Here is a 9,863-nt window from a genome sequence, read left to right as displayed (position 1 = left end):
CATTGTTGTGATCTACACCTCAGAGGAGGAACGAGCCACCCGGTACAGCCAGATCAAAGAAATCGCCATACGGGAAAAGAAGCATGAAGTGTGGGCCTACAGAACTGCGCCGCACGATACGGTCAAGGGAGTCATCAGAGGAATCCCGATCAGCGAGACCTCCGACAACATTGACGAGCGTGTGGTCAACAAGCGTAATCCGCTAGCCCTAGGAGCCAAGAGAATCGGCGAAACGACAACGTTCATCGCCGTTTTCAAGGGCGCGAAGGTTCCGAATTACGTGAGGATCGGCATTGCTAAGATGCTCTCTCTATCGCAAGCAGGTGGATGTCTAATACAGCATGTTGTTGGGCTAGTTGGTGCAGCATCATGAAAGTAGAAAAAACTTCGCGAAAAAGACAGGACCGTGACAAGTAGACAGGACAAGCGCTTGTCCTGTCTACTTGTCACGGTCCTGTCTTTTTCGCGCAGTTTTTTCTACTTTCATGAGGTGGATGTCTGTCACCAGTGCGGACGCGTTGGTCATCGAAAAGACGTGTGTCCCACCCCGAATGAAAGAAGATGCCGGGGATGTGGCAAACTCAACGCGGAGGAACAGCATCCATGCTGACCAAGATGCAAGCTATGCGGCGGCGGCCACGTTACGGGTGATAAGGCCTGCAAGGCACGCTACAAGACGCCATATGTCGTCAGGAAAAGACAATGGGAGCGGCGTTACGCTTCGGTAGAAGAGAGCCAGCTGCCATCGGAAAGCGACTTCCCAATACTGGGCTCCGCACGCAAACCAAGATCCCATTCGAGGAGCCACTCGACTTCTAAGAGCCGGTCGCCATCCAACGGCGGCATCTTGCGCCGTCAGAGTCGGAGTCCCAGCACCTCCCGGAAAGGAAGACCCCGTCAAAGGACCGCGTAAGCTGGGCGGATGCGGCCAAGAGCACCAGAAAGGCCAGCGGCAACGCAACCAAGAAACAACACACGCGAAGCAAGGAGCACGAAATGATAGAGGCTCTTCGCGAGGAAAACAAGGAATTGAGAAGAATGGTAGATGAATTGAAGAAGAGCCTACAATGTCTGGCGGAGGCTAGGGGCAACGACACCGCCCCGGGCCCTTCGACCAACACGTCTGAGTCTCTGCCTAAGGGGCAGCCAATGGAAACTGTCGATGATGCCCAGGAACTCAAAGAACCGGCACTAAAGAAGAGGATCACGGAAAAACGTGGCACCAAAGAAATTAGCAGCAACGAAGCTCGAATAGAGGACAGGTTGAGCAAGCTAGAAAATAGGATGGAGCGAATGTTCGAATCGAGGATGGAAAAAATGATCGACTCGCTCGAGTCGGCCATCGCCGAAAAAAGCAGGATAGACCACGAACGTTTCTTGAAGATCGAGGGAGCCATCCAACACACTCTAAGCTATGAGGCCTTATCCCAACACCAGGACCCACGCACGACGGCGCAGGGCGGCATTACCGGTACAGACTAGTCATGGCCCCAGAAACAACAATAGTCGTTTGGAAGTGGAATTGCCGTGGCCTGGACAGGAAGTGGGCAGTTCTACTACAACACATCGAGAGCAGCGACCGGAAACCAGACATAATCCTACTCCAAGAAACTTTAACAGTGCGTCGCCCCCTACATGGCTACAGAGCGCTATGGTCTACCGACGACAACAGCCGGCGACTATGCGTCATGGCCAGGGAGGAGCACACAATGCTGTAGCTTAATCTCACGAACCTTACAATTGATCACGTCTTTGCGGAAGTGGTGGTAGGCAAGAAAAGAAAGTAAAGTATTTATATCCTCAACGTTTACACCAACCCCAGTAAACGCAGGCAGCGCTTCAGGGAGATTCTACACAAGGCCAGTGCACAGGCAGGCTGCTACAAGCTACTGGTATGCGGCGATTTCAACGCCATGGTCCAGTCCTGGGGTTACGTCAAGAGCAACGCCAAAGGCAGAAACCTGGCGCAGGATGCGCTCGACAATGGGTACGTCCTCGTCACGGATCCTGCCAACCCGACGAGAACGGGCAACTCGGTGTCCAGAGACACAACCCCCGACTTCACCTTTGTCAAGAACATCGTGGCGGAGGACGTAGAGTGGAAGAACAGCAGACTGGACCGTGGAAGTGATCACATGATTGTGGAAACTACAGTGCGACTGAGTGGAGCCAGCGCACGTCAGGCACGAAAGCACAAATGGGTCGACTGGGAAGCCTTCAGAAGGCAAAGAAACGAGGCCGCAGACGAAAACGAACACATCCAAGACATCGTCGCCTGGATGAAAAACGTTACCAGGGAAGTGAAGATGGCCACGAGAGAAATCGAGACGGATGTTCAAGTCGACAGCATGGACACCAGGCTAGTCCATCTAATCCAGGCGAAGCGATCTCTACAAGAGCGATGGAAGAAGCAAAGGCTCAACAGAGGGATGCGGAAGAAGATCGCCGGTCTGAATCGCAAGATTGAGGAGCACTGCCACGCGCTCAACAACCAGAAATGGAACGAGCTCTGCAACGCTGCTGACGGCCAACTCCACAACAGCAGGACCTAACACCTGTTCCGGCACCTACTGGATGAGACGAAGACCAAGTCTCATCAGAGGGATAGGCTTGCAAAGATCCTACACGCGGAAATCAAGGAAAGAGGCGAGGATGCGGTGAAGAAGAAACTTCTAGAGAAATACATCCCCTCCACGCAGAAAGTCACCCACAGAGATTACTTTGGAAGCCCAAACGACAGGTTGGACAGAGACATCGACGTCGAGGAAGTGCGGACGGCTCTGCAAGAGCTTAACAACAGATCGGCTCCGGGCCCTGACCGCGTGCCGAACGGAGCACTCAAGAACCTCAATGACCGCTCGATTGTTGCCCTCACGAAATACTTCAACGAGTGCTGGAGGTCGGGAGTCGTACCGAAGGAGTGGAAACATTCTAAGATGATCCGATACCCAAGTTGGGAAAGCCGCCGAACACGGACAACCTCCGTCCAATATCGCTCACATCCTGCGTAGGCAAGGTACTGGAGCGCGTCCTACTAGCGCGCTGGCAAGAATATCTCGAAAACAACGACCTTTATCCCGACAGTATGATGGGATTCCGGCAGCACTTGTGCACGCAGGACGCCATGATACAACTGAAGCACCTCATTGTCGACAGGGACACCCGAGACTCAAGGGCCGTCATGGGCCTGGATCTACAGGGGGCCTTCGACAATGTCAACCACTCGGCGATCCTGAGCCAAGTCTCTAAGTTGAACATGGGCAAGCGGACCCACGAGTACATAGGGAGCTTTCTCACGGGCTGAACGGCAGAAATCGTTACGGGGGATCTCGCAACGGACGCCAAAGAGAACGGCAGCCGAGGCACCCCTCAAGGGTCGGTGATCTCGCCGCTCCTATTCAACGTAGTCATGATCGAGGTCGCTAGTAGACTCGCAGAGGTGGAGCACGTCGGGCACACCATATATGCCGACGACATTACGCTGTGGGTCGAGGGCGGCAGCGACGCTCGAGTAGAAGAGGCGCTTCAGCGGGCGTATTCTGGGAATGCTTATTAACGAGCACGGAGGCAACGGGAAAACAGTGACACGGGTCGTCGGCAAGGCGGCCAACGCCATCAGACTAACGAGAAGAGTGTCGAACAGACGGAGGGGACTTCGCGAGGAGAACCTCACGAGGCTCGTGCACTCTTTCATCCTCAGCCACATCCCATACGTGGCCGCCTTCCACAAATGGAAGAGGGACGAAACGAACAAGCTTGACGTAGTCATCCGAAGGGCATACAAGACGGCCATCGGAGTTCCCGAATCCACCAGCACGGAGAGGTTGTACACTCTGGGCATCCACAACACCCTCGACGAAATCGCCGAGGCTCAGAGGATTGCCCAGCTGGAGAGGCTTTCCATGACCAAGCCCGGTAGGAGAATCCTGGAGAAGCTTGGAATACGATATCACGAACAACAAGGAGCTAAGACGCCCGTCCCGGACGAGATCAGGAGCAAAATTCGCGTGGACACTATCCCGCGCAACGTGCACCCCGAATACAATGAAGGCAGACGCAAGGCGAGGGCCAAGGCGCTGGCGGACCTGCACGCCGGCGACGCGGGCGGCCGTTACGTGGATGCTGCCGGATATGCGAGCAGAAGAGGATTCGCCGTGGTCGTCATCGATGCTGGGGGCAGCATCAGAGCGGCGGCCAGCACGGCGAGCAGTACATCCGAAGAGGCCGAAGAGGTGGTCATCGCACTGGCCATCAAAGACACGGGCTGCCGCACTGTCCTCAGCGATTCGTGGCAGGCAATCAGGAACTTCGCCCGAGGCAGCGTCTCTGCTGCTGCGACGAAGATTTTAAACGAGATACCGAGACACCGGGAAAGGGCAAGAATAAAGTGGTTTCCGGCACACGCAGGGGAAGTGTCGGACACCAACGCCAACCATAACAAAACCGCACACGCCCGCGCGCGCGAACTAACAGACCGCGCCGGGTCAAGCGGTGATCACTTGTGGTTCAGTACAAGAGACCGAATGACCAGCTTCAACGAGATAACCAAGGCCTATCGGCTCGCCCGACGCGCGCTCCAGCCGCCTTGTAAAGGGCTGAGCAGGGAGCACGCAGTCATATATAGGCAGCTCCAAACACGAATGGTCATGAGCCCGGCTTTCATGCACAAGATTTTCCCGGAGGCACACCCCGACGGTACGTGCAGGGTGTGTCGCAACGCCCCCGCGACTCTTGAGCACATCGTCTGGGACTGTCTGAACAATTCCCAGAAGATTCTACATCAGGAAGACTTCCGCCCGCCTTTGAAGAGGCTAAGCGATATGACAACCAAGACCTCCAACTCGAGGCCGTCCAGCGGGTCATCGTGGCGTTGGCCAGGCAGGAGACTTCGCAGCCCGGGAACGGGCGGGGGGCCTCTAACCTTGGTGGCGACAGCGAGGACGACACTGGCCAAGTCTGAAGTCTTAACTTGGATTTCAACCGCAGGCACAATAAATGTTTTTCCCATCCAATCCAATCTCTCCCCCCCCCGCCCTCGTCGAAATGGTAGTATTGGTAGTCTGTTTCTTATTCCAGTTTTCATCCGCTCCAGAGTTGCGTTCCAGTCTCCCACTGACGGAGGCGAGACCATAGAGAGGCGTTATCTGCCTGGTTGATGCGGTCGAGCGAAAGAACCGCCAAAGAAGGAATGTCAATCGTCGCCGCCTCAGAGGCTATCCTCATTATATGTAAGTTGATAATTGTCGAGCGACACCTGAAGCCAGAGGGCTGTCTCGACGCCGGAGCGATCCCGGAGGGCGGTCTCGACGAGACAGGACAGGATATCGCACGCCCGGAACCCACTCCCCCACGGAGGGCTGTCTCAAAAAGCCGGGACAGGATCTGGCTGGGATCCTGTAATCTGTCGGGAGCAGAATAATGGGCCTGAAGACGTCAAAAATCGGCTGGATATATTGCAGATGATGTTTGCGCATAAGGACTGAATATGACGAAGCATAGAAGGCGGAAGCAATTATCTGTTTTACGCGTCTTAAAAAAACTAAGCTAAAACAGGACTGACCCTTTCGCAAAAGCGCTGAAGAAATTTTGTGACCATTTTATCAGGTACAGCTAACTCTATATTAGCTTTTCAGCTCGTGGTTGACGCGTGATTGACCACTATATCGAAACACCTATCATGACTTCAGTGTTTTTTCCTCACCCACGGGCAAGCCTGCCAGTGATAGTTCGCCTTGTTCATGGGTTTATTCGTGCCCTCACATTGTTCAAATATACGACAAAAGGTCTAACGGCTGTGCTTCAAATCCGACTGGTCGTTTTCCTGTCCGCACAAGTGCTCCGAAACACTGCTTTCTAGCTTGCATTCGGCCTCTTCTTTAATAACCCGAACATCTTCGAAGCACTTCCAGGCCTCTCCTCGTGTACCTTCGGAAGGGCACGAAAGCGTATGAACCAGCCGAGTCACCTACCGCTTTCCAAGTTGGCACCTTTGTTAGCATGTTTAGGGTGCTCGAAGGACGCTGCGTCGATAGCGGCGGCGTTGAATACCTAGTGAAGTCAGTTCTAATCATAGTCTAATTAGCATACCAAATTAAAAACTGCAACGCCCAGGCTACTCTTTGTGAGTTTTTTTTTAAGACAATATAAAACCCAAAGGAAAAAAACTCCCACCTCCCCTCGCGGGAATCCCTGTGTAGATGCGACGCATAGGGGGTTCACGTTGCAGCGTTGGACAGCGGAGGAACGGCGCTGGAACGATGGAGCGGAGCGACGCAGGCACCGCGTTTTATAGCGCGCATAACGGTGAGGGGACGCGCCGGCGCCAGTGTGTCTGCCGCGGCTATGACGCAACACAATCCAACACAATCCACTTTAATCCAATTGAATCCAAATCCAATCCAAGCCAAGCCAAGTCAATCCATTCGAATCCAATGCCCCTCGCGAGAGAGGGGGTGAGCGGCGGAGAGCGCAGCTCGCGCGGCGAGGAGAATGGGGAGGGGCGGACGACAACAACGCCGACGACGCTGCATGGACAAGGCGAGTGAATGAGATGCACTCGCATCTAAAACCGTGAACCGACTTCAGTACTTCAGCTATGACGACACAGCAGGTCCCCATGGCTAAATTAAGTGGACTGCACACATTTCAAACCTATATAATGTGTGCGCGGACAAACGAAAGGTATATGTATTGGGGTGTAGCATCATAGTAACTATTTACAAATTCTGCAAGAAAAACGCGGCAGCAGCTGAAGCAACCTCCAAAATCTCAGGAGCAGTGAGCGCCAGACCACCTCCTAGCATCGTCGTCTTCTCCTTCGGTGAGCCTACATGCAGGCTTGGTTCCCGCTCACCTCAGTGGCGTGTACCTACTCAGGGGGTTGGACACGGCTGTTTAGGCCGCCAATTCCAGCCTCGTCCTCCAGGTCTTAGACCAATGGGCAAAAAGCCGTGACAGGACCCTCGGTGGCTTAGGTCCCGCTTTGAGAGAAGTGACGGCAGCAGCCGAGCGGTTAACTGTGTGGTAGCGGGAATTTTGGTAGGGCTCCAGCGTGAGACGTGGGAAAGTTGCCACGTGAGTGCAGGGATTACGGCGAGGTCATGAGCAGAACTATTCCTGAGATCGCAGGAGTAACCATTTCTCTTTTGGAAAAGGGCGGTGAAACGAGACGACAGCTTTTCAGAGAGACCACAGCGGCATCCAAGGAGGACTGAGCCAGGTGAGAAGTACACAGTAAGGTGGCGCTAGCCGTAGCGACACTTGTGTGTTGCCTATGATGCAAATTCCTGGTGCAGGCATCCTGGCGGGTAAAATCGGCGTGGACGATAATGCCGCATGGTGCATACTGAGTTGTCGGCGTCGTTTACGCTCGCACCTATAACAAGCCGTTTAGCACAATGACCAAGCTGCCCACCAGTCGCCTTCCTTGTGTCCTTCCTGTCGGTCGCCCCTGGACCCTAGTGCGTAATCAACGGCGACTAAAGGGGAGAGGGACCGCAGGCGTTATTTTCATCCCTCTGTGAAGAAGTCTTGTTGTCGAGTAGGATTTTCTTTGGAATAATCAGGACTTCTATCACTGTCAAACAAAGCCCGTAAGTTGCGGAAAATATCGAGCGAACATGTTTGGAAGGACTTCATGTAGACCATGGTGCGTTAATTCAGGACAATGCAGTTGATTTGAAAGCTGGCGGGTAGTAATAATGATTTAGATTAAAATATTGAATTTAGCACATCGACACTCAGTCTAGGGCAAACACATTCGGGCGCCGAAGTGTGGACATAAAAAAAGATAGGCAACATACGTTTTTACCTAACATCCAGGGTACGGGAGTATCCCGCCTTCATAGGACGTTGCGGGGGCCAGGCCGCAGTTTCAGCTCACGTCTGCACTCTCTAGATAAAATATCCTATCCGCAGGGCCCAATAGGTGCCGGCAGTGAAAAACGACTGAAGAAAATCAGCTCATGTAACTTGCTAATGCATGAAATAAATGTCTTTTAACGGAAAGCAGGGTTCCTCTAATGAATAATTCATGCAGTTATTCATTCATTTATTATTCACTCGTTTATTCAATAGGAAAGGAGCGAGAATATGGGTAGGCTGTCGGGTCATTTTATATTACGTAGATATAAAATGAGGCAATTCTGAAGTAAGCACCATTGTCACAAGCCGTTAAATTGGGAAAGCAGGATATGACGAATGAGTGACTGCGGAAATGCAGCAAATATAAGTTTATCCTTCCGGGGTGAAGAGGTTACGCAGGTTACAGCAGATGTTGAGAACGGCATTGCAGCAACTTCATATAGTATTTTTGTACTTTGTTTATGCGTCCTCTCTTTTTTTGTTGTTGCTTAAACCTATATTGTACATATATCTATAGGCTGCTATTGCAGATATCGTGATTACGAAGAACGCACACGTCTACTCGATGACATAAGCACGGCTGATATTTATAGCAGGAGGCAATTCTCTTGGCGGCTCAAATCGGAAATATATTCTGGAGTCGCGTATCGAAAGTTAGATGTGGAAAAGAAAGTGCCGGGCTCTGTGGAAGGGCAAACTAGGATTTGGGGAACGGCGTCGCGCATTTCTCAGGCAACCGAAATGCGCAGATTTTTCCGCCGACGCCAGCCGGGTGTTCGCCGTATTCACGGAGTCTCGGTTACGACACAGCAGCGGAGGAACGAGTTTCTTCGGCCAAACGCCGAGTCGGCCGCTCTCGGCGCGTATGCTTCATGTGCTCCCAGGATTGACACGCCGTAGATGGCGCCGTTGGGTTCCACTATCGCCGATCGAGAATGTATTTTGGGCATGAATACAGTCTCTAAACTCGTTGCAGGTTACGGGGCTGCGTCTGCTGCTGGCCCCGCGTTTCGGCTGTCAGCGGCGGTCGTGGCTGCGCAAACGAGAAATCCGCCCGCGCGGCCCACTGTCTCTGGCCGACAGCGTCGGGCGCCCGCCGCCGGACTATAAACGATCGTCGGGGCTCTTTTATTCTCCTGTCTTTCGACACATAGCAATGAAGTCGTTTATCTTGGCCTTTTGTCGCGTCCTCCCAAGCGCCCTCTGCAATCATCATTCAGCCGGTGGGCGGTTTATACGAGGTGCGCGAGATAGCGGGACGGAGCGGGGCTCAGACCCCGCGGACCGTCCTCAGTTTGCCCGGGGCGTATACATTAATCCCGAAGAGTTTATCCTCTAATCGCCTGATTAGATTGCTCCCGGCATTCACCTCTGCGCGCCGTCTCAACCCTTGTTGCGGCAACTCTGGCGGGAGAAATAAAATGTAGTTTCGGTACGACTTCTTTCCTTGGCATCTCCCGGGACGACGGGAATCATTTCTCGGTGAATGAACTTTTCTGTTGGGCAGCGGGATGGGAATGCATGATCAGGGCGATGAAAGAGGAACCATTCAAGGAATCCGGGGTCGTTTAATGAAGCTCGTTGACTCTAGGATTTCCTTTGGTTTCTTTGTGACATTTGCGTGGAAATGGAAAGGAGAGAGCAATGAAAAACTAAACAAAATCGGGGAAACGCACTCGAGCTGGTCACGGGAGAACTTTCTGCCCCAGAAAATGACGGTTTCTTTATGAATAGTGCTGTGACATTGCTGAGGCTTAGAGTCGTACGTAGTGCCAGAAGCAAAAGCAATAGAGCTGACGATGACCAAGAGAGAACGGCGCATGTGATTTAGTGAAGTGTGAAAGGTTCGCTGCCGAGGTACCAGCCGAAATGCCTTCCTCGTCAGCAAAAGGACACATATCATGGCTCTTATCAACGCCAAGAAAAGAAACTTTATACATAGGGATGCCACTTTTAAAGGTGCTTTTGTTTAGGACCACAGCGACATTACGGGTATCTTT

Source organism: Haemaphysalis longicornis, unplaced genomic scaffold, assembly GCF_048455015.1.
Source record: "Haemaphysalis longicornis isolate Haplotype H1 unplaced genomic scaffold, Haemaphysalis longicornis Haplotype H1 scaffold_1, whole genome shotgun sequence".
Classification (NCBI taxonomy): domain Eukaryota; kingdom Metazoa; phylum Arthropoda; class Arachnida; order Ixodida; family Ixodidae; genus Haemaphysalis; species Haemaphysalis longicornis.
The sequence above is the reverse complement of the archived record's forward strand: the minus strand, read 5'-3'. Positions refer to the sequence as shown.